The 26,513-nt window shown below is 42.5% G+C and overlaps 1 protein-coding gene across 2 annotated transcripts in view; it reads left to right on the top strand.

Moving 5' to 3' along the window:
• LOC126284525 (putative fatty acyl-CoA reductase CG5065) overlaps nt 1-26,513 on the top strand; it is a 327,562-nt gene that overhangs the window by 209,944 nt on the left and 91,105 nt on the right. The gene's annotated exons all lie outside the window — the stretch shown is intronic.

Raw genomic sequence — 26,513 nt, 5'->3', positions numbered from 1 at the left:
ACAGTTACTCTTCAAAAATATTTTTGACAAATTAATTAAACAAGAATGCCTCACAGCTTCGAACATCCGTCCTCTAGTAGGTCTCAATCAATGTTGAACTTACATTGGTGGCAGCGGGTTGTGTGTGTGTGTGTGTGTGTGTGTGTGTGTGTGTGGTGGCGCATGCGCAGTAATAAACAAAAAACTTCAGGGGCAGACTGACCCTGGCGCACACTCCCAGAGTTAAAGTAAGGGGATGCAGTCGAATTAATAATTAATGTATTTCATTTTAATCATCTGATGCTGATTAAGAAATGAGGCATTGAAAGTATTAAACGAGGTTTTTCGTTTGGTGAGAAAAATAACTGACGAGGAGGAGATAGGGAGGACATACAAAGTGCAGACTTGAAACAACAAGAAAACTTTTGCTTCATTGGTTCACGAGCGTCGCGTCGTATAATGATGTGGAAGCTGAACAATATTTCAAAGAGACAGCTAGTCGTCATCTTCTCGTGCTTACTGGCGTGTCGCTGCAATGGTTTGCCGATATACCTGTACACGCCGACTCGCTAGAAAAGCGAAGGCGCCAATGGTTGCGGTTATAACGGCATCGTAGATGAATCGTAGAGCACGGCGACATCTAACACTCTCTGCCGGAGAAAGGGCCGAGGTCTTGGCATTCACGACGCGGGAAAATGCGAGGCGGCAAATCGCGGCCCAGCTTGCGCACGGGCTGAGTGTTGGCGCCCAGTTTAAGTGTGCGGACATTGATTCTCCGTCTGTGTTGACTCGGATTCGTCTGCAGTCGACGTTGCCTCAGTACTGTAGTTATTGTGATCGCTTCTCAGTTTTGGTTATTGATAACTTGATACCAGTGTCTGAGTTTAATTTCTACACCACAGCTTCCAGCACTGAAGATGATGTGATCGAAAGGCTATTCTGCTATCAATAAAACATCAATATTACGGCCAACGCTGAACCTTCCTTTTAAATTAATTTAACATATATGGTCGTTGTGCACACAGCACTTCATGGAGTCACCAATCGATTTTCTTTTGTGTTTCTTGAAAAGCCTGTCAATCTTTTCTTTTTTCTTTTTTTTTTTTTTTTTTTTTTGCCGGCCGCGGTGGTCTCGCGGTTCTAGGCGCTCAGTCCGGAATCGCGCGACTGCTACGGTCGCAGGTTCGAATCCTGCCTCAGGCATGGATGTGTGTGATGTCCTTAGGTTAGTTAGGTTTAAGTAGTTCTAAGCTCTAGGCGACTGATGACCACAGATGTTAGGTCGCTTAGTGCTCAGAGCCATTTGAACCATTTTGAACCGGTTTTTTAAAAACACAGAGCGAGAATGGCTAAGAGCTGCTAATAACCTCCCTGCATCTGAATTAATTCTAGCCCTATGAACAGGAGTCCGTAACACATCACTGCGTTAAGATGAGTGATGGCAGGTCGTAGCTCGTACATACAGGTCACTGCGAGTCGGTTTACGAAACACCTAAGGAACCATCTTCTTTTCTGCGGACCAAGACATCTAAGAGCGGGAGGTCTCCTTTTTTCTCCTCTTCCATGGTGAAGCAGATGCTCGGATGGAGAGAGTTAAGGTGTTCCAGAAATGCAGGGAGCATTGCTGCTCCATGTTGCCAAACTACAAAGGTCTCGCCCACATATCTCCAGAAGCATTTAGGGTTCAACACCGCTGACTGAAGTGCCTTTTCCTCGAAGTCTTCCATAAAAAGTTAGCTACTATGGGAGACAGAGAGCTACCCCAACCAACGCCGTCAGTTTGCTTAAAATATTGTTCATTAAATAAAAAGTAAGTTGAGGTAAGCAAATGTTTGAATAGATGTACGATGTCCTTCTAAAACTTAGTTCCGGTAAGTTGTAATGAATCCACCGGAGGTACTGCTGCGAACAATATTTTTGAGCAATCTGACAGTGTCGCTATGGGTAAATCTTTGTCATTCATAATTGTCCGTCGTGGCAAGCTATCTTGGGCTTACATTTCAGCAAGATAATGCTCGCACGCACACATCGAGAGTTTCTGTTGCTTTTCTTCGTACTTGTCCAACAGTACCTTTTGTGAGCAAGGTCACTGGATCTCTCCCCAGTGGAGAACGTTTGGAGCATTATGGGCAGTGTCGTCCAACCAGCGTGGGATTTTAACGACCTAACGCGCCGTTTGGGACAGAATTTGGCATGATAATCCTCAGAAGGACTTCCAAGAACTCTATCAGTGAACGCCGAATAACCGCTTGCTTCAGGGCCAGAGGTGGATCAACGGGTTATTGACTAGCTGAATTTGTGAATCTTTTTCTCTTGAATAAACCATCTTTTTTTTAATTATTATGTTTGTCTGTTCATGTATACCATATCTACCGATTTACGACCCATTCGGAAAATTATTTCTTGTTGCGGGGCGTAAAACATCGTCGACGAATCGCAATGGAGGAGGAGGAGATTAGTGTTTAACGTCCCGTTGGAAACGAGATCATTAGTGACAGAGCACAAGCTCGGATTAGGGGAGGATGGAGATCGGCCGTGCCCTTTCAAAGGAACCATCCCGGCATTTACCTGAAGCAATTTAGGGAAATCACGGAAAACCTAACTCTGGAGGGCTGGACGCGGGTATGAACCGTCAGCCTCCCGAATGCGAGGCCAGTGTGCTACCACTGCACCACCTCGCTCGGTGTACCGCGATGGTGTAAGGGTGAAGCGCATGACAACCAACGGTATCTTGCTATGAAAAATGGCACCTCATACTATCAGAACTGGTTGTCGGGCCGTATGACGAGCGATAGCAAGTTTAGTATTCCATCGCTGTCCATGGCGTCTTCGGACACGTTTTCGCTGGCCATCGGGGCTCAGTTGAACTCATCACTGAAGACAATTCTACTTCAGCCAGTGATATTCCAAGCCGAAGACATGTCTGTAGACGCCCTGTACACCTGACAGTCGCCCACCTTAAGGCCCGACAGCCAGGAGTTTCAGTCTGTGGAGCCATTTCTTTTCATAGCAGGTTCCCTTTGGTTCTCATCTACGGCACCCTTACAGCACAGCGGTACGTCGACGATATTCTACGTCTCGTTTTGCTGCCTTCCGTGGCAAGCCACTCTGGGGTTACAGTTCAACAAGATAACGCCCACCCGCGCACGGCGAGAGTTTCTACTGCATGCCTTCGTGCTTGCCAAACGTTACCTTGGCCAGCAAGGTCGCCGGATCTCTCTCCAATTGAGAATGTTTGGCCCATTATGGGCAGGGTCCTCCAAGCATCTCAGGATTTTGACGATCTAACGCGCCAATTGGACAGAATGTGGCACAATATTCCTAACGAGGACGTCCAACAACTCTGTCAATCAATGCCAAGTCGAACAACTGTTTGCATAAGGGACAGAGGTGGATCAACGCGTTATTGACTTGCTCAACTAGTGAATTTCTTTCTCTTGAACAAATCATCCAATTTGTCTGAATCTGTAGTAATTTGTTTGTCTGTACATGTAAATCACATGTACCAATTTCCGGCCCTTTCCGATAATTTCTTCGTAGTGCGTCCTTTCTTTCTTAGATTGTATTAAGGAATAGCAGGAATTAGATCGCGGGCAAACTGAACACCAAAATTGAGGACCTCGTTGGAAATGTAGTAACTAATTCTGCCACCTTCGAAGCAAAATGACGCAAGGACGACATAAGGAGCGGAGATCAGTCTCCACCAAAAGTAGTTACTGTCATCAAATATAAACAATCACTTGAGAAATTTCTGTAACTGCGCGTCTGCGGCACTGCATCATTTGGAAGTGAATCGTGGACAATGGAGAAACAGGTATAGAAGGTACTCGCATGGTTACAGATAAGGTGTCACAGTAGTAAACTGAAACTTAAGTGGACTGATAAGAAATGACGAGCTTCTTCACAATGTCGGCCGGGAAAGGAGCAAGTGGAAAGCATTGGCTACAAGACGAGGTAGCATGTTTATGAAAACACTTTAGGGGTGAGAGCAGTTGGAACCTGCACAATAAATAATTGGTTGAATTACTGCTGTGAGATGAAGACGATGGCGCAGGACAGAAAATCGTGGCTAGCTCCATCAAATTAGTCAATAGGCTCACGATCCAAATGGAAAGAAAACAAGGAAATATTAGCTGCATAAGCTTTCTCGATCCTGAACTAAATCCCGTTGCCCCACAACACTATATAATCGTGGGAACAGCGCTCAAATTATGCAACACTCTCATCTCTATCATTTCACATCCATCATTCTGCATTCGTTCTTGATATGAAAGTGAGTATTAAAAACGCCATTTTAGAATTACGCTGTTTCTTAGGTTACAGAAAATATAAAAATATGTACAACATGTAAGTTTAGCATAAATCATTTTCACGGTTACCAATTCCTCAAAGACTGTTATCTCTAAGAAAGCAATATATGTTGTCAGAGGAATGTCATTGCTTGTAATACATTTTATGCTAACATACGCAAGAGATTTCTTACAGTGATTATATCTCTATCATCATAAAATGCCTGTCCGAGGTGCTCAAGGCTTACGATAGCAAAAAAGGTTTCCGTGGGGGCGAATCGCAAGCAAATTATTACTTCTAGTCATCCTAATAAGTGCCTGACGTATTATTACCACGTAATGGAACGGAACCAGACAACTTACAAAAAAGATCGTAAAGCACCACGCTTCCACTTCTTCCTTTATGTGAGGTACTGAGTTAGCTACTTACAGAGGTAGCTACTCTTAAAAGCACCCATTCTTTATACTGACCAGCATTTCAGAGACCAGAGACTGTCGTCATGTGTGTGTGAGTTGCGTTTGCGTGAGTGTGTGAGTGTATGACGTCTATTTCCGATAGAGACCTTGTTGTCCAAAAGCATACTTCCTGACGGTCTCTTTGTAATGCCTATCTGCGACTCAACATCTCCACTATAAGATGAGTAGCAGCTGTCCTTTTCATATTACTGAAGAATCGTACATCAGTTATTACTTAGATTTGTTAAGTATGTTACTTAAAATAGTTGCAGCGTTTGTTTTTAAAAAAAGTAAATAAGCTATCAAAAGAACAGTTTGGGGCATTACTTGAAACTAACAATACTTCGTAGATCCTTTGAACAATTAAAATGTGTTTTACCCATCCACTCGCGTTTTAAGACTCTTATTATACAAACAACAATTTTGGAAAAAAATTAACGGGCTCGAGTATTGTGTTCAATGACACCAAGACGTAATATGTGCACACTGATGGGTTCTACAGTTAGTGATTCAATTGTCAGTGTCATCGGCGATCAGATGGCTCTCGGGATGCATCGGTGATGTGTCGCTGCTTTCAACAATGGTCTGTGGAACACTCCCACACCTGTAGACCAAGTTCTAGACGTCCATGTAGTATGGACGCACATGAAAATTGGCGCATAAAGCAAGAAACAGTGACCCAACGAACATCATCCAGGGACGAAGTCTGGGCATATGTTGCACCTGTTGTACCATCAGGAACCTTTGGGAATCGTGTGCTTGCATCAAGATTAAGACCACGTGTGCCTGTGGTCCGGCTACCACTGATATCACGACCGACCAAGCATGGCTACTCTGGTGTCGTGGAAGAGTTGACTAGAGACTGGAATACGATGCTCTGTTGTCTTCAGTGAGGAGAGTAGGTTCTGTCTGTTTGTGAGTTATGGCCGTGCACGCGAGTGGCGTGGAACTTGTGAGCTGCCTATTCCAGTGTGCATTTACCTACGACGCACAAGTCCCATCAGTGGCTTTTAGGTGTGGGTCGGGGGCAGTCTGTTACAACTCGCGACTGCATTTGATGTTTCTGCAGGGTAAAGCAACCAGTAACCTGTTATTTCTGTGTCACTTCCATTTTGTCGACAGGAAGGTGATGTGCTTTCTAGCACGTCCATTACTTCACTTCCATTTCTTCTACAGGAAAGCGATGTGATTTTCCAGCGCAACCGTGCACGACCACATACGGCTGCTACGGAGCAACGTGCTCTTCGTGGTGCACAACTGCTGCCCTGGCCAGCAAGATCTACATATACCTCTACATGGATACTCTGCAAATCACACTTAAGTGCCTGGCAGGGACTTCATCGAACCACCTTCACAATAATTCTCTGTTATTCCAATCTCGAACAGCGCGCGGAATAAACGATCACCTATATCTTTCCGTGGGAGCTCCTACTTCCCTTATTTTACTACGATGATCGTTTCTCCCTATGTAGGTCGGTGCCAACAAAATATTTCCGGATACAGAGGAGAAAGTTGGTGATTGAAATTTCGTGACAAGATTCTGCTGCAACGAAAAAAGCCTTTGTTTTAATGACTTCCACACCAAATCCTGTATCACGTCCGTGACACTCTCTCGCCTATTTCGAAATAATACAAAACGTGCTGCTCTTCTTTGAACTTTCTCGATGTACTCCGTTAGTCCTATCTGGTAAGGATTCCAGACCGCGCAGCAGTACTCCAAAATAGGACGGACATGCGTAGTGTAGGCAGTCTCTCTAGTAGACCTGTTACATTTCCTAAGATCAGCAGTTCTTTCGTCAATTGAACGCTTATGGTACATGATGAAGTGGTAACTTACTCGTACTCCAGAGCCTGCAAAAACCACTGCCGAATTGCAACAAAGAACTGAAGATGCTTGGGACACTCTTTTTGCAGGACGCCATTCGGCACCTTTATGATCGTTAGCTGGCGAGAATGCACGCTTATGTTGCTACCAGAGGGGGTAAACTGTTCATTGAAGCGACTGATTGGACTCCCTTTACAGTGACATATGTGCTTCATTTGTTCTGAATTTATTTTCGTATACTCCTACAATGATGAACTGCCCGTCATCTTGCTTGCCAATAAAATGATCTTATCCTCCATGGTGTTGCATTTTTTTCCGGAAGTGTAGTACAGTGACTTTTTTTCATCCTGTGGCAGTTCAGTCTTTCTAAGTGAACGAGGAACCCATTGAGCTTCTGTGGCTGAAGAGAATATTTATTCATTAGCCGAAGCAAACTTTTCATAAAAAGTGGCAAAAGCTGATGACAAAAAAACTGAAAACAAAAATCTGAATGCTCCGATAGCAGAAGCAAGTCAGTGCCAATATGTCGTTTTGTATAGAGAGACCAGAGACATAAACGACGATTCAACATTGCTGTTCAACGTAAAACATAGAGCACATAACCTCTTTCTCTTCTAGCGTTTATCACGTCACAAGGCGTGCATTGCTTTTCATGATTTGCCAAATTTATTTTTTATTTCATTTTAAGGTATGATACCCTGCGAGTCTTGTCCGTTAATTTAAGCAAGGGGAGTCGGTGAACAATGTCAGTTTTTGTTCGATGTTTTACAGTGTTTCAGTTATATATGTATCGTATTTTTTTAGACAGATGATAACCAGTCCAACATGTGCCTAAGCGAGCGTGGAAAACCACGTAAGAGCGGCACTCAGGCTGGGGGGTTTATCGGAGCAGCTGTCGTCAATAAACTGAGCGGAATCTATCCGGGTTTGCCTCGCCTCAGTTTGTCGAAAGCTTGTGCATCGCGGTTACGTTTAACGTGTGGGTCTGCGGAACACACAAACAACTTACGTAAATAAAAACAAACTTTGTTGAAGGAGTTGGTAGAAAATCTCTTACAGTACATTTACGAGTACCAGCCAAATGTTCCGCTACAGTTAACCGGCTTTCTAAGAAAATTGCCTGAAAACATCAGTCTGACCAGCATCGGAGGAGCTCAGCGTGACACGGTGCTAACGATGCCCACGTTATCGCCGTCATTTTTTGAGTAAACTGCGTCAGCAGCTGCTTCAAAAGCACACATCAACACAGGTGCACCAGCGCCTTTCGCACCAAATATGTACCAGTCATGTCAACAAGCAGATTTTAAAGAACGTACAGGATCCTTCTGCCGTCTGAAGATGACGTAGAAACCACTCACACCAATGTTTGTTTTGACTGCTTTTCTCACTAGGTTGTTAGCACCGTTTAGATCATTAAGGCGGGTCGGATGTGATGTGCTCGTTCTGAACACCACGACTTCGCATTATTCTCAAAAACACATTTCTGATGTGAGATTGTCTGAACCGAAAAATGCTTTTATGTGGAGGACTTCGCAACTTCTTCCGCGAGGTCTTCCAGTGCTTTTTCATTGCTTTGCACTTTCTTTTCGTACAAATCCTAAATGTGTTGTTGCTCCCGTAGTCCATTATGGAAGTGGAGTGCCTTGCTACATTCCCCGTCACAGTCGCAAATTTGACAAATTTCAGCTTCATTCGTCCCCTGTACACCAAGTAAATAACAGCTAAATCAGGGAACCGGAGATCTTAGCGCGCTTGTCATAGGTCTACTTCCACCTGTAGTCCGCTTGTGCCTGACATGTGTTATGTAAGGGATATAAAGCGAGATGACAAAAGTCATGAGATCGCGGAAAGCACATACACAGATGGCGGTAGCATCGCGTACTTAAGGTAAAAAGGGCAGTGCATTGGCGAAGCCGCTATTTGTACTCGGGTCATTCACGTGGGATGATTTCCGACGTGATTATCGCCGCACGACGAGAATTAACAGACTCTGAAGGTGAAATTGTAGTCGGAGCTAGACGCATGGGACATTCCATTTCGGAAATCGTTACGGAATTCAGTATTCCGCGATCCGCAGTGTCAAGAGCGTGCCGAGAACACGAAATTTCAGGCTTTACCTCTCACCACGGACAACGCAGGGGCCGACGGCCTTCACTTAACGACCGAGAGCAGAGGCGTTTGCGAAGAGTTTTCAGTGCTAACACGTAAGCAACACTGCGTGAAATAATTGCAGAAATCAATGTCAGATGCAAGACGAATGTATTCGTCAGGACAGTCAAACAAAATTTGGCACTAATGGGCTATGCCAGCACAGAACCGACGTGACTGCCTTTCCTAACAACATTACATCGCCTGCAGCGCCTCTCCTGGTCCGTGATCATACCAGCTGACCCTAGACGATTGTAAAATCCTGACGTGGTCAGATGAGTCCCGATTTCATATGGCAAGAGCTGGTGGTAGGGTTCGAGTATGGCGCAGATCCCACGAAGCCATGGACCTAAGTTGTCGACAAGGTACGGTGCAAGCTGGTGGTGTCTCCATAATGGCGTGGGCTGCGTTTACTTGGAATGGACTGGGTCCTCCGGTCCAACCGAACCGATCATTGACTGGAAATTATTACGTTCGGCTACTTAGAGACCATTTGCAGCCATTCATGGACTTCATGTTCCCAAAGAACGATCTAATTTTTTGTTGATGACAATGCGCCTTGTCACCAGGCCACAATTGTTGGTCATTGGTTTGAAGAACATTCAGGACAATTCGGGCGAATGATTTGTCCACCCTGATCTCCCGAAATGAATAACGTCGAACATTTATGGGACATAATCGGCAGGTCAGTCCGCGCACAAAATCTTGCACCGGCAACACTTGACGCTGACGCTGAAAAATACGATCCTGTCCTTGGCTCGAGGTGTTACAGGTTAGACAGAAATTGTCGTTCCTGCTGTTCCTAAGGGGGAGAGAATAGACATTATCTTTCTTCTTGATTCGTCCTTGCTGGTGGGTACCTGCAAAAAAGAAGTAAATACACTCTGCTGCGGTATTAGCAAAACTTAATCCATCAGCAGGTCAGGCCAATGCGTGGTTGGCCTGTGCGGAGGTTGTTGGCCCAGTCCTCGTATGAGCCGGTTTGCTGGAGTGGCCCGCTTTCTCGTATAACTTCCTAGAGATGGCGCGGAGCGACAGGATCCCGGTGTCCTCGTAGAACCGGCAATACTTGCGCAGTTGTGGACTGCTATTGACGCAGCATGGCTCAATATTTTTCAGGGGGCTTCCAACGAGTTGGATGCCATGTCGAGTTGCTGCTCTGCGCCGGACAAAATGAGGTCCGACAATGTTAAGACGTCTCCCAAGACTTTTCTCGCCTCAGCGTACCCTGATGAGCCAAACCACAATTACCGGTGCCCACCGCAAGACTGACTGGCGTCTTGGCGTCTGGTTGGGTGGTAGGGATGTGACAAGGTAAGAAAAGTATACGAGGGGCAGAGCAGAGACCTACAAAGAAGCATAGGAGCGACGATATGGCCCGGTGAAATACTCTGATGGGAACTACTTTTATAAAGGGTACATTGTTATGGCCTGTCGCCAGGGGAATGGGCAATGAAGCGTCGAAGCTAGTCAGCATCTATGAAAAGTGACTGAAGGACAGTAAAACTACCAGCACGAGAGAAAGTGTTCGACATCCACGCCTCATCACAGAACGTGGAGTTAGGAGCTATCCCTGTTATGTACCAGTCTTAAGGGCACACAACAAATGCTACGAGAGGCTGCGACCATACAGGCACAATCGTTCACCTGGAACCTCTCAGTTCCAACAGTAGCATCCAAATAAGACGCCCATTTTATTTGGATCTTGCAGCCAGGCAGTACAGTTCAGTAACTAGAGCCAGCTCACTACAGCTCCTGTAATTGCGCAACTGAGCACAGTTCTAGAGTTCCATTAGGAAGACATCATCCCGCCTAAGCATCAGTGTTTATAGACGACTAGGACAATGAGAAATGTCTGCAATAATTTCATCCACTCGCTGTGAAAATGTCGTACACTGCCATAGACAGCAATGATGTTTGGTATTCATTGTATTACGTTTAGGACATAAAGTGTCACACATCAAACTGTACCAAAGTTAAGTATCATTTTCAAACATGCTCTTAATAATTTTTTTTTTTTTGTGTTGCCACATTTCTGTTCTAGTGTCACCCTGTTAAGCAAGTGTTTAAGTTAATAGTTACAGCATGCAACCTGCCACCTTTAAAGAACTATAGCAGGAAACCGCTTTTCTGCTACTGTGGATTTTCGAGCTGATTAGTAGTAGCATTCAGTTTTAGCAATCCAACAGCCCGCTCTATGAAACAGGATAGGTTGCAATCTGTGGCAGATCTGATGACAGAGTAAAATACTGGCGCATGTAAGAATGGTTTGGAGCACATTGTTCTGCGAACATTGTTGAGAGCAACATAGAAGACGATCCCTTCCCGTTCCCATGTTGACCAAACGATATCGCCCAATACGGCTACAGCGGAAACTACACCATCGAGGTTGAACCGTGAATCGACGGACCGGATGAACTTCGTTTCTTGTTACACCAGGTCGATGGCTGTATCTGAATACATTGCTGTCCATGCGAATGACTGCTCGGAACATGCACTGCTTCACGGACGCAAGCCGTTGGGGGCAATATTATGCTACTGGGAATAACCACCTGAGTTTTCTTGAGACCTGTAAAACTGATCGAAAGCACCATGGTACCTGTGGACTACTTGATCGTTATTGGGGACCACTTGCATCCCTTCATGCTTGATGTATTCTCCAGCGTTGCTAGCGTCTTCCAGCAGAGCAACTGTACGGTTCACCAGGCCGGAATCGAGATACAATGGTTTGAAGAGCACAATAGTGAACTTTGCCACCAAATTCGCTTGATGTGAATTCGGTGGAACTTGTCGGTGAAGCTGCAGGGCACCAGCTCCGCTAACTCAAACCACCGGCCTGTAATTTACATTAATTGTGCGACCTATGCGTATACATCTAGGCCTATAGTCATACATACCTCTAGAATCCTAGCAAGGACTTGCTGAAAGCATGTCACGCAGAAGATCTGTTATATTGGGTTCTCAAGCACGGTACTAATCAGATGGTCACGTCTTTGCTCATTACTGTATCTCAAACTCAACTTGCTCAATATCATTTTACTTACAGTGGCAATATCAAACCCATCTAATTTATGGTACCGTCCGCTACATCTGAGGTACAAGCTTCTCTCAGAAAAAATTGTTAATATCAATATTCTTGAAATTAAAATAGTTTTTGACAAACGTGACAACGCCTCCTTTCTCCATGTTTTCTCTACAGAAGTAAGAGACTAACTTAAATCCTGTAACATTTAATATAGCTATACCAGTGGTTACATGATGTTCAGAGAGGTAGAGTATATCGACTGGTTCTCTCAAGTCTAAATCTTCAGCACAAATAAGCAACTCATTAAGCTTACCCCTCAGTTCTCGTATATTCTGATGCAGAAACGATAACCGATTTTGTACACTGGCTGAATTACAGCTGTGTATATCTAATGTGTTAGATGGCGATCAGTTCGGCTTTATGAAAAATAAAGGCACCGGAGAGACAATCCTGACGTTGCAGTTGATAATGGAAACAAGACTAAAGAAAAATCAAGACACGTTCATAGGATAGGGAAAAGCGTTCGACAGTGTAAAATGGTGCAAAATGTTCGAAATTCCGAGAAAAATAGGGGTAAGCTACAGGGAGAGACGGGCAATATACAATATGTACAAAAGCCAAGAGGGAATAATAAGAGTGAACGAAGTGCTCGGATTAAAAAGGGTGTAAGACTGGGATATGTAGTCTTTCGCCCCTACTGTTCAATCTGTACATCGAAGAACCAATGATGGAAATAAAAGAAAGGTTCAAGAGTCGAATTAAAATTCATGGTAAAAGGATATCAATAATAAGATTCGATGATGACAACACTATCCTAAGCGAAAGTTAGAAGAATTACAAGAACCGCTGAATGGAATGAATAGCCTTATGAGTACAGAATATGGATTGAGAGTAAATCGAAGAAAGGTGAAAGTAATGAGAAGTAGCAGAAATGAGAACAGTGAGAAACTAAACATCAGGATTGGTGGTCACAAAATAGATGAAATTAAGGAATTCTACTTCCTATGTAGCAAAGCAACCAATGACAGACGGAGCAAGGAGGACATAAAAAGAAGACTAGAACTGGCAAAAAGGCATTCATGGCCAAGAAACATCTACTAGAGTCAAACATAGGCCTTAATTTGAGGAAAAAAATTTTGAGAATGTACGTTTGGAGCACAGCATAGCATAGTAATGAAACATGGGGCGTGAGAAAACCGGAACAGAAGAGAATCGAAGCAATTGAGATGTGGTACTACAGACGAATGCTGAAAACTGGGTGGACTGTTAATGTAAGGAATGAAAAGGTTCGGAGGGGAAAGAAATATGTAAAGAACACTGACAAGGAGAAGGGACAGGATGATAGGACATCTGTTAAGGCATCAGGGAATCACTTCCATGGTACTAGAGGGAGCTGGAGCTGGCAAAAACTGTAGAAGAAGACATAAATTGGAATACAGTCAGCAAATAGTTGGCGACGTAGGTTGCAAATGCTACTCTGATATGAAGAGGTTGGCACAGGACAGTAATTCGTGACGGGCCACATCAAACCAGTTACAAGAGTGCTGACGCAAAAAAAAAGATCTAATTTTTCTGTCAATTTCTGAATATCTCTAGTTTCAATTAGGGGTGTTTTCATGAATTGTGTGTATTAAAATTTGCTTTCTATCTGCCTGTTTTATCAATGTGAAAGTCATTTTCAACCTGTCCCAGACAGATTTCCCTTCCTTTTCCTGTTGAGCTGAAAGTCATGCCTAGTATAGTCACACATACTGATACAGGCAACAGGAGCCACACCTGTATGACATCTCGTATCTGATCCAAGCAGCCATTCCATCTCTAAGTCAATACTCCTAACAGAAGAGTTTAAATAAGACGGTCATGGCGCCTCAGCACAAACACAAGCCCAACATCAGTATGTGTCGTTGCTGATGCTATCTTCATCAGGTCACTCTCAGTTACGGTACCTGTCTATGCTGTTGCCTGCCACGCCCACTATTACCATGGTGTCTTCCTTTGTAAAGTACCTACATACTCTATCAGTTGATCCAGACCCTCACTAGGTTTAAAAAACTTGTGATCTGGTAACATGACCCTAGTTCATTATGTAACATTTGTTCAACACCTCTACTGTGAGAACTACCTAACAACAACGCTTTACTTTTCTTCACAACTTGTTCTAGCATCATACTTCTCAAACACTTTTTGAAGGTTTGTTGTGTCCTGTCTACTCCTACATATACTTGTGGTTCATCAGTTTCCAACTGTGACAGCGGATTTAAATTTAGTTTCCACATTAAGCACAAAACTGTCTGATAAAGTCCAGTTCCTATTTCTTCTATCAACTGTTTTCATTTTCCACCTTTCTTTTCCCTTCTCCCCACTTAACCTTGCTAGATCTTGTTTCGCCTTATTTAGCTCCACCTTTAGGGCAAAAATGTACTCCTCCTCTTCCGTCATCTTCCTGTCTATATAGAAAATCCTACAAAACAAATGAGCCTTGTTAATTTCCCACGTCACTACAGTCAACCTTATGAAAGAAATTGCAACAACCCTCACAGCACACCCCGTAATTGACAATCCTACGGCAATTCATACACTTCTCAGTCATAGCAAACCAATTAAACAAGAATAACTTCCTAGATTACTCAATTAATGTATTAAATTTCTTAGAAATTTTAGGCCTAAAGTTCGGTTGCTAATTCGTAACCTTTAAATCTACACTGTTTACGTGACGAAACAAAGGTAAATAAAGAACTGTGCCTATGCTACATGAACTTTTCAATTGTTTCTGAACTTTTTCGTTTGGCTACTTACTAGAGAGTCAAATGTATAGATGTACGAAGACACTAACAACATAAACTGTACTATATTGGAATAATAACGTAACTTATAGTATACGGTAACGTAAACAAAACCTAGGCTAAAATTGCACCTATGAAATGATGTTTTAATCATGTTCTTCTTACAGAAGAACGTTGCCCCAAAAGTTGTTGGCGTGAATTTATAAGTTTAGTTTTCCAAGGAATTTTGTGTAAATATCAGGAGCAGGTTTAAGTCACACTTTCAGGAAACAAATTTGGAGGTCAGGTCTTCTCTGTATTTTGCGTGCTTGTGTACGCCCCTCCTGTGGAGTAAAAAATATAGACTGTAAACAGAAAACTGTTAAGAAAACGACAGTGAGATAGGTGACAAACCGCAGAGCGTCATAAAACACTGGTCCCTACGCCTCACTTTATTGCCTCGGCGAGTACAAATAGAAATTTGCATGTGTAAAGATATGTGCAGCAAAACAATAGGAGAAATCGCCTGGTGATGTACCTAAGAAATACCACTTCAACACTTTCCAAGGAAGCGACAAACGAAAACTGTACCCCTAATCAACACTGACAGCACGGTTATAGAGATGTCATATATACAGAAAAGTCTCGCAATAACTACGTATATTATGTACATGTAATTTTTTTTATTTAATGGTAATCAGAAGTAGTCTACTGAATGTACAACAATGTAGCTTTTTCCATAGATATCCGATTATAGCCTCGTCCCTGGTCGCGGAACTACAAATTCAGATACCGATTTGTCGCTAAAACTGAACTTCCCGTGAACTCATCGTGCACTTCCATCAGTCGTTGCAACTGACACAATCTAAATGATTTACCCTCTTGTCTTCATACATCTAATGCAGTTGCTGCAGTTGGAATTGATCCATTGCTAAGTGAGAGGCTTTGAAGTTTTTGGGACGCTCGGTGCTGTTTCTTCTCAGATTCGTATTGAATTTATCACATCATCTCCATCTAGCAGGGCATCATAGCACGTAATACAATGGACTCCTCTTAAGAAGGATCATATGATTATTCCCCAACCAATTACCATTTTTAAAATTTGGCAAGGTTCCCGTAAATTACTTGTGGCGAGTGTCAAGGTGCTTTCATAAAGTCATCGTGGGAATTTCGTCTCCAAGAGTACATTAATTGAGTTGGCATACTTCGTTTCTGTAATGTCTACATTTTAGATGAGACGTTAAGCTGGATCCGATTCGTTCATTTATTTTGGCCAAATGACCTAGGATGACCGCTTGAATGTGTCATAATAACTCACACATAATTACTTCTACTAAACACGTCCCATTAGTTCTCCATCTCCGTTACCCTTGAAGTCGAAGTGGCCCTAAACCCCCCTCCTTCCGTTCTCCGTCCTCTTGCTCAGACTTCCTGTCGGGCTCCTGTTCACCAAGCTTAAGTGCTTGTTAATTCGAACTTCTTATGTTGGCAGTAAACTGACTTTTCAGTAAGAACATATGTCTCATACTTTGTAACTTTCCGTTCCATACCTGAGACACACTCGCTTTCATCAAACACCTTTACGCAGAAAATCTGTACTTTGGTCCTCAAAAATGAGGTTAAGGGGGGACGTTGATGAAACTGGCCAAAAATGTCAATTTGCTATTTATTTTTTATTTGTTAGTACAACTCTTGGACAATAAGTTCCCAAAGTTTCAATGTTGAAATCGCGTCCTAAACGCCTGAAAATTAATTAAAAGTGTGACACGGCCTCCCTGGTACGCCAAGCTCAGAGGGATAACAACCCCTACATTCACAAGGAGAGGCTTCCAAATTGTATCTTGGATCTTGTCAAGCCCACTTACAGGTTTATGGACGATCCTGCCCTTCTCAAAAAGTGTGTTCATGGCAAAACCCAAAATCCAAATGAGTCTCTAAATTCACTCGTATGGAAACGATGCCCTAAAAACACATTTGCATCTGCTACAGCTGTCAGAATTGCAACTTATGATGCAGTTATTGTATTTAATGCTGGGAACGTCGGAAGGACGAAGGTATTAGAAAGAATGGGCTTCAAAATAGGAACATCCAGAGAAAAATAGATTTACAGCACGTCTTTGCAGCTGAAAAGTCAGTTTCAGACCTGGTAAAGGAAAGAAGACAGACAACAAGAAACCAGAAGAGAAGCCTTGAAGGGAAAGACGACCGAGAGTACAAATGTGGTGCCTCTAAAGAAGTGACATAAGGAAAAAAGTTACGTTGAATTTCAAATTGCGTTTCCTGAAAAGCTTGTTTTTTAAAGTTTATGTACCTTTTCCTCAGATGCTGTAAATGCTAGAATTATGAAATTTTACACCCATTTTCTGTAAACCTAATAGACGTTGTCTCAAGAGCAAATTTTCAAATTCTGATTGCAAGCTGAGATATTGGGCAAAGTGCATGGAATTCTGCATGAATATAAAATTGTACTTGTGTAATTATAATTTAAAAATTATGAAAATTCTCCTATTTGACCTATTCCAAAAATCTCATGAGAGAAGCTTACAACATAGAAAGAGATGAAACAGAGAAATTTTTGTAGACATCTCTTGAATACTTTCTGAGAAAAAGGAACATATATTATTTTTTGAAAATAAAATTTCAAATTTCATTCAAAAAAGTTGAATATATATAATCAAAGGACTTTATATGTAAATGTTTTACTTTCCTGTAAAGCGTGGTACAAAATTTCATTGCCTTATCTCCAAAACTGTTGATTTGGTGCATTTTTGAGATGGTGTGTATTTTTCATCAACGTTCCCCCTTAAATTACATTTGCACAAATCCTCCGTGGAACCAATAACAAGCTATGCGAAAGAGTTCTGGGAACTCACAGAAAGACATAACAAGAGACTTCGAGCATACAAAACTTCCTGTCTTTACCACCTAAGAAATGAGGAAATAAGAGAAAGGACACGGTCTCCTCACGGTATTACGGATACAATAGAAGAAAGACCGCTGGGATGGTTTGGGCCCTTCGAAAGAATGGATGAAGACAGATGGCCCAAGAAAGTACTTTCATGATAACCTCCTGGAAGTAGAAGAAGAAGAGGAAGTGTCGCTAAGTGGTACACAAAAAGCATGGAGAGAAGAGGATGAGAAATGGATGAGAAAGAATGGAGAGATCGAGACGATTGGCAACAAATATGAGGGTTGCGGCGACAGCTGTAGGACCCCCGCAATAAGAAGAAGAAGAAGAAGAAGAAGAAGGAAATCTACTGTCTACAACTCTTAATACCATACACTGGGAAATGGCATAACATTGGCCACACGATCCAGCTCTGGCATTTTAAACATACGTTGGCACAACCATATTTCAAACGTCAGACTATTTACGCACCAGATCAGTAGTGTCGAGGCATTCCATCCATATCTCTAATAATTTGGAATACTTGTCTTAGAGCTGGTTTCGACTGGACGCTCCCCATTTTCCTGTGCAATTTGCTCCTTCCTTAATCTACTGAAAATTTTCTTCTTTTTTAATGTCATCCAGGATTTATTTCTTCCGCTCTCCATGTCTCTATCTTCCCTGCAATCTTCATTTTACCGACTGTTCGCTGCAGACAGTATCTTCGCTGTATATGTCCCAGCCAAGATGTTTTCCTCCTTCTTATCACTAGTTTTCTTTCCACTCATGTTGTTGGGAGTACTTCTTCATTCGTCATTCTATGAATCGATTTCACTTTCAGCATTTTTCTCCACAAACACATTTTAAGCCAAACAAAGGTTTTTTCCTCTTTCTTTTAATCTGATCACAATTCGCTGTCATACAATACTACAGTATAGTAGTAACACAGCTATTCTATTTCTTGTTTCCTCCACACAGATCCCATTTTCTATCCCCAAACGTCGTAAGCCTCATACAGTGGTACTACTATAGCAAAGAGCTTCTCGACTAGCTCGCTTCCGCACTGATAAGGCACTGAATTCGCATTTGCGAGGACGGTGGTTTGGTTGACGGTGATTCGCCGCAGTAGTTCCTTTGAAATGACATGGTCGATTTCCTTCCCCATTCTCCCATAATCCGAGATTGTAGTCTGTCTCTAATGATGTACTCGTCGACGGGAGGTTAAACCCTAACCGTCTTTCCTTTTACGACTGTAAGTGAAAGGGCTTAGTTATTTAAATCTTATCAGAAAAGAGTCAATTTCGTTTCGACACGAAATTTGTAACTAAAATAATTTATGGGAAAGTGATTGTTGTAATTTAATTCTGGTACTGGCAGGCGACGGCAGAAACGCAGTGTTATAAAGCGCCGGGAGGAATTCCCAAGTCTGAGTGGTGGGATGGGGGTGTAGAGGAGTGGATGGGGGGAGAAGCAGGGAGTAGAAGTTGGACTGCAGAGCCCACCACTTAAAAGTTTTGACAGCCAGTTGGAGGGACCTTCCTGCAGACGCTTTCCAAACTGCACTGGCAGTCAGCAGTTGCAGAAACTACCCACTCCACTGAGATCACCGCTTTCATTACATTTCTTGTCACTCATTCGACTCTCCATGCCTTGGTCTAACGAATATTGAGGATTTTAATCAAGGAAAACGGATTTAATTCCAGTATTTGACTACACTGGACTGCACAGGAGTGCATCCTATCATGGTTGCAAAATTTAAAATTCAGTTAACAGAGAAAATTAATATCGTAGTTACAATACACTTTGCATCTACTTTCACCGAGTGATGTGGTAGGATGGCTAAAACCCTGTACTTCTAATTGGGAAGAGATTTAAATCACCGTCCTGCCTACCAGATTTAAGTTTACCACAATTTCCCTAAACGACTTCAAGAGATTAGATTTTCTTTTACATTTTTGTTCAACTGAGTTGGCGCTTCATCATCAGTAGTAGTGGTATGGACGACATATTAAATCCTTCGTTCTTACCGTTATTTCTGTCCCCTTATAGGTAAATTATAAATTAATATTACAAGTCCTCAGAGGAAAGGACTATGCTGTACGGTCCATCATTTACCAAGCACATTAAGCAGTTTTCACACAAAGTAACGGTAATGCATTTTTATGTTGCGGAAAATGTTCTGTGTAGTGTGTGTGTTCCAGAATGTATGCGGTGTTCTTTAAAGAGGCTGCGGAAAAGTACTGCAGACCTGAAACATTCCCAGCATCTATGCTACAAATTACTTGTTTGGTATGTGGATTTTGACAAAGAAAGGGGACACTTCATATATTATGTAATTCGGTTCATACGCGCTTTCGGTCTTTTACGATCCGCCCACTTATTTCCTTAAGATCGCTGACTAAATTTCATGTTGCGATTACAGCGTTACAAGCAGTGAGTGACACTTCGCATTTAATGCAGCATTCTTAAGAAATATCTAATCCTCGTAACCAGTTGTCTAATTGTGCAATCTAAAGGGCTGAACTTAGCAGTTCCATTTCCTTGTGAATATGCTTTTCACAACCCGTTTGCTCTAGTTTTCAAGCATTGAAAGAACGAGCATGCATTCATAAGTGCATATGGCAAACGGCAAGGTTCATATCTACACATTACGGGAATTCATAGTAAAGAAATGGAATGAAATGCATGTTTGTAACAGATTTTAAGCAAAACGGGTATCAGCTAAGGGTGCGAATCCACAACCTGCTACCGCGTCAAAGACCACCTTTTCGAAAGACCTTCGCCATTATGCTTCCTCTTCAGTTTCTATGTCTTCTGGGTCGTTACTTACATGGCACCCTCAGTTGCGTGTTAACTAAATCGATATCTATTTTAATTTTCATCCCACAAAGCTTTTACTAGCCATAGATAGCGGTAATATTACTTCGATACTAATTAATTCTCATTTAAATAGTGTAACAAGTTTTCTGCTTGACTTCATTCTGGTGAAGCCATTCTGGGAGGTAAGTCTTAGGTAAGCTTTACTGCAAAGTTCTGCTTTTCCGTTACACGAACTATATTTTCTTGTGTGGCTCGTCCGAAAATGAAATATTTTCTCTTTGTGGTTTTCATGAGCTCACAGCCATCCTTCCTGTGTGGAGTTCAACAGAGATACTTACATAGTCTCATGCAGTTGTTACTCTAATTCCTTTTTCTTTTGCCGACAGCAAAGGGACCGAGCGAGATGGTGTAATGTTTAGCACACTGAGTTCTCATTTGGGAGGACGATGTTTCAAATCCCCTTCCGGCCATCCAGATGTAGGTTCTTCCGTGATTCCCCTAAACTGCTTAAGGCAAGTGCCGGGATGGTTCGTTTGAGAAGGGCACGTCCGATTTCCTTCCCCAATTGGAACTTGTGATCCCTCTTTATGACCTAGTCAACAGAATGTAAAATTCTTCATTTATTTTTTTCCCCAACAATCGAGACACTGTTTGCTTACTCGGTAGCCAGACGCACAGATCTCAGTCCGAACATATTGATTTAGGTTTGCAGCTGCCTACGGAACCATGGTTGTACCCAAGTTGCACCTCTTCGCCCGAGCCACATCGACGGCCTCGAACGTCACCATTTAAGGCTCCAAAACTATGGAAATCGCATCGGAAGAGACCGGGACTGTATAGAAGATGTGTAACGGCTTTCCAGCGAAACTTTTGCAGCTTAATCGAAACAGTCTTGGCAGCATGTCTGCTGGCATTATCCTGCACATACACCAGATGTCACGAGAACAGTGAATTTTCTTTCATTAGCACGAATGGCGAAAGAGTTTCAAGGTCGTTCTATAAGTTCGTTTTTATAAATAATACACAGGAACATTTCCATAAAATTTTAATTAGTACTTTAGGCACTGGAGATACTTAATTTCTTATAACAACACCCCACTTTTTTAAAAAATAAACAAAGATAAATTTGTAAACTCACTGGGAAGGGCCCATCTACTCAAATAGACTATGAAATAATCTTTTTTTTAAATTTTAAGATATTACCAAGCCACGTATGACACGTGTTCAAAAACGCATCGTTCCTGGAATCCCACGTAATAGATTATTTATGGTCAAAACGTGTAGTTCTACTATGTTTACGTCCATATGTATGCGAACAGACGTACTTTCACATATCTAAGTGTAAGAATTAGCTAACAATGACGTCATCATAACTCCCCAGTCGTCGAAATGTTTGCATAAGAATTTGGTCAAGAACTTACCTCAAAAAGTATCGAAGCATATAACACTGTTAAATGAGTCGAGAGATTACCGACATTCGGATCAACTACAATATCACTCTTGGAGTGATTTCAGGGAGTTGATAGTGGTATGTAATGAACTGGAGGTGTAGTTTTTGAAGTTGAATTGTTCTCGGAATAGAACTTTTGATCATAGCCTTGCTACATGGTATTTGAATAATGTGTGTACACTAGGATCAAGCCATCACTACATATTTAATTGGTGATAAATATTCAAAGACAGCTTCTTCGCGGATTTAATGATAGAGATTTGGATTATACGGATCAGATATTCATAACCTGTTACAGAACACAAGAAACATCTCTGGCAGTCAAGAGATATATTTTAAAAAATCCACGGGAAATAAAACAAAAAGTATTCCGTTGTTAGTCCTGTCGAGTCACTACTTCTGCGATGTAATTCAACACGCCAGAAACACTAAGAAAACTTCAGATGACTAGAAGTACACATAAATGGTTGCGTAAGATATGTAGGAGGGGCAGTCTAATGTAAACCGAACACCCACCACAACGAGATAGTGGAATGGTTCGACTCAAAGGTACGCATTAAGACATTTATCCCACTGGGCGACGAGACGATCAATTACATAGAACGCGCTCGGTTGCCGGTACATCCACAACCGAAGTCACTCTTGCATTTCCTCGTCCGACCGAAACTGATGACCACGAATGTCTTTGTTCAAGTCGCCAAAGACGTGAAAAATCACACGCTGAAAGAATCAGCTGTACGTAGAATGTAACACTGTTTCCCAATAAAATCTGAGAAGTGTAGCCTTCGCCCGATTGGCAGTGTGGTGACGGACGCTGTCATACAACGGGATGATTCCACCCAACAACATTCCTGGGTGTTTTGACTAGATGACGCGTCGCAGTTTCTGCAAACTGTCTTCATAACGCTGCACACTGACTGTAGCTCCACGCACTAGTAACTCTACGAGCAGAGGAAGCATACCGTTTCACAATAACGACAGAGTAGCAACGCCAGAAGACAGTATAGACATATAAAATGACCTGCAGACGATTGATGAATGATGTAGGCTCTTGCACTGGACCCTGAACGTAAATAAATGTAACAAATTGCGCGTACACAGGAAAAGAAATTAATTCCTGTACAACTACACTACTGGTGAGAAATTTCTGGAAACAGTATTACTGTAAAATATCTAGGAGTAACTATCCGGAGCGACCTTAAATGAAATGGCCACATAGAACAAACAGTAGGAAAAGCAGATACCAGACCGAGATTCACTGGAAGCATCTCAAAGAAACGTAATTCATCCACGAAGGCTTATAAGGTGCTTGTTCGACCAATTCTAGAGTATTGTTCGTCAACCTGAAACCCTTACCAGCTAGGATTAAGAGATGGAAAAGATCCAAAGAAGAGCGGCGCGTTTCTTCACGGGATCGTTTAGTCGGCGCGAGAGCGTTACCGAGACGCTCAACAAAGCCTGCTGGCAGACGCTACAAGAGAGGCGTTGTGCATCACGGAGATGTTTACCATTGAAATTTCGAGGGAGCGCTTTCCAGGGTTATGCGGACAATATATTACTTCTTCCCGCACACATCTCGCGTAACGACCACGACAAGAAATTATAGCCAATACAGAGGCTTACCGACTAACATCCTTCCCACACGCCGTTCGCCACTGGCTCAAAATGGTTCAAATGGCTCTGAGCACTATGGGACTTAACAGCGGAGGTCATCAGTCCGCTAGAACTTAGAACTACCTGAACCTAACTTACCTAAGGACATCACACACATCCATGACCTAGGCAGGATTCGAACCTGCGACCGTAGCGGTCGTGCGATTCCAAACTGAAACGCCTAGAACCGCTCGGCCTCTACGGCCGGCCTCGCGACTGGGTAGGAGGGATCAGTTAGTGGTACCACAAGCACCCTCCGCCACACACCATCGGGTGACTTGCGGAGTGTCGCGTGGATTTATAATCACTCAGTGGAACACAAATGCACAAAACTATGAAGCACGAGCACAGTCATCTTCGCGACAAGTTACACATCTAGTGCGTCATTCTCTTGTCAGGGGGAAAAAAAGGCAACTTTTTCTCTCCTTTCAGCATGCCAAGTGTACAACCAAGGCATCCAGCACGCTACGTGAGGACTATATTGGTCAGTTACATTTGTCATACGGTGTCTGTTTCTATAACTAAAAGTTCCTCACCACTGAATTACTGCCGCTTCAAATTCCACATCGCTACACAATTTTCAGTCTATTACAGACTAATGGAGGATGCTCCATTGAGACAATGGAAAGTCCAGAAACGTATTTATACCACAGGCTGCTTAGTGAGCCTGGAGAACTTTGAGAACTGGACCTCTCATGAAATAGTGACAGATTATGTTTTCAGTACATGTTCAGAAATGACGATTTCCAATAAAATTATTAGGTTGGTACAAAAGTCCGTAGCATTTTGGTTTTGCATAATGATATTTCGGTTGCTATTGGTTTATTTTTCGATTTTCATTTTTATTTGTAGTTTAATGTTGCTATATGAGTTTGCATATTATTTCTTTGTCTTTTGAAGGAAGTGGGTGGACCCGTAGACGTTAAGCTCAATAAAGGAGTAACAGCAGCGGATGCAGCCAGAAACATTTGCGCCGTGTATAGGGATAACACCATTGGACAGAGCACAGCAAGAAAATGGTTTTCTCATTTTAGGGATAATCGTTTTATCATTAGTGAACCTTCACGTTCAGGACGACCTTTGTGTTTCAACGCATTAATCCACAATGATCCACGTCAGAGCACTCCAGAACTGGCAGAGGTCATGTACTGTGATCATCCCACGATGTCCGCCCCCGATAGCTGACTGGTCAGCGCGACAGAATGTCAGTCATAACAGCCCGGCTTCGATTTCCGGCTGGGTCGAAGATTTTCTCCGCTCATGGACTCTGTGTTGTGTTGTCCTCATCATCATCATTTCATCCCCATCTAAGTGGCGTCAAATCGAAAGACTTGCACCCCGACGAACGGTCTACCCGACGGGAGGCCCTTGCCACACGATATTTATTTATTTATCCCACGATCGTGCGACATTTGCATGCAGTGGAGAAGATTCAAAAAATCAGGTATGTAGGTAAAGCATTCTCTAAGCCAAAATCACAAAAATCTGCGGGTGGCCATATTTGCATCTCTGCTTGCTCGTCATCAATTGTCTCGTGAACAACATCAACTATTTCTATCTTGTATCATTACTGGTGACGAGAAATGGTGTCTTAATGCTAACGTAAGGAAAAGAAAGGAATGGTTGAGCTCAAACAAAGCAGCAACTCCTCGTACAAATGTTGTTGTTGTTGTTGTGGTCTTAAGTTCTGAGACTGGTTTGATGCAGCTTTCAATGCTATCCCATCTTGTGCAAGCTTCCTCATCTCCCAGTACTTACTGCAACCTACATCCTTCTGAATCTGCTTAGTGTATTCATCTCTTGGTCTCCCTCTACGATTTTTACCCTTCACGCTGCCCTCCAATACTAAATTTGTGATCCCTCGATGCCTCAGAACATGTCCTACCAACCGCTCCCTTATTCTTGTCAAGTTGTGCCACAAACTCCTCTCCTCGCTAATTCTATTCAATACCTGCTCATTAGTTATGTGATCTACTCATCTAATCTTCAGCATTCTTCTGTAAAACCACATTTTGAAAGCTTCTATTCTCTTTTTGTCCAAACTATTTATCGTTCACGTTTCACTTTCATACATGGCTACACTCCAAACAAATACTTTCAGAAACGACTTCCTGATACATAAATCTATATTCGATGTTAACAAATTTCTCTTCTTCAGAAACGCTTTCCTTGCCATTGCCAGTCTACATTTTATATCCTCTCTACTTCAACCATCATCAGTTATTTTGCTCCCCAAATAACAAAACTCCTTTACTACTTTAAGTGTCTCATTTCCTAATCTAATTCCCTCAGCATCACCCGACTTAATTCGACTACATTCCATTATCCTCGTTTTGCTTTTGTTGATGTTCATCTAATACCCTCCTTTCAAAACACTGTCCATTCCGTTCAACTGCTCTTCCAAGTCCTTTGCTATCTCTGATAGTATTACAATGTCATCGGTGAACCTCAAAGTTTTTATTTCTTCTCCATGGATTTTAATATCTACACCGAATTTTACGTTTGTTTCCTTTACTGCTTGCTCAATATACAGATTGAATAACATCGAGGAGAGGCTACAACCCTGTCTCACTCCCTTCCCAACCACTGCTTCCCTTTCATGCCCCTCGACTCTTATATCTGCCACATATACAAAACATAGTGCTTCTAGTGGAACAGCGACGGTGAAGTATGCTACGAATTGCTTCCCCGAGGTTTAACCATCACCGCCGACATTTATTGTCAATAGCTAAGACGCTTTGCATACGCAATCCAAGAACAACGACGAGGAAGACTGCGTGAAGTTATGCTTCTCCACAATAACGCCCACTCGAATTTTGCTACACTAACAAAAGAGGTTATATAGTAGTTGGGTTGGGAAGTCATTCCGCACCCACCTTATTCACTTGATCTTGTGCCCTCAGATTTTCACCTTTTACACTCTCTATCGAACAATCTTGGAGGAACTTCCTTTCCTGATGAAAATGCGCTTCAAACATGGCTCGGCGAGTTCTTCGCCTAAAAACGATGTGATTTCTACAGTCGCGGAGTCGTGGGCAGACTGTTGTAAATAATGAAGGATAAAACTTATGGCTAAATGCTCTGTTAAGTGTATCTGTTGTGTTTGTTAAACTTATGGATAAACGGTAGCAACGTATGCACCAACCCAACACTTCGTGGATGGAGGTGTTTTCATCCTAGCGAAAGCTAGCTCTTCGTGTCGAAGGAGGAAATTTTGCG

The sequence above is a fragment of the Schistocerca gregaria genome, chromosome 8, assembly GCF_023897955.1.
Source record: "Schistocerca gregaria isolate iqSchGreg1 chromosome 8, iqSchGreg1.2, whole genome shotgun sequence".
Taxonomy (NCBI): Eukaryota; Metazoa; Arthropoda; class Insecta; order Orthoptera; family Acrididae; genus Schistocerca; species Schistocerca gregaria.
The sequence above is the reverse complement of the archived record's forward strand: the minus strand, read 5'-3'. Positions and strand labels throughout refer to the sequence as shown.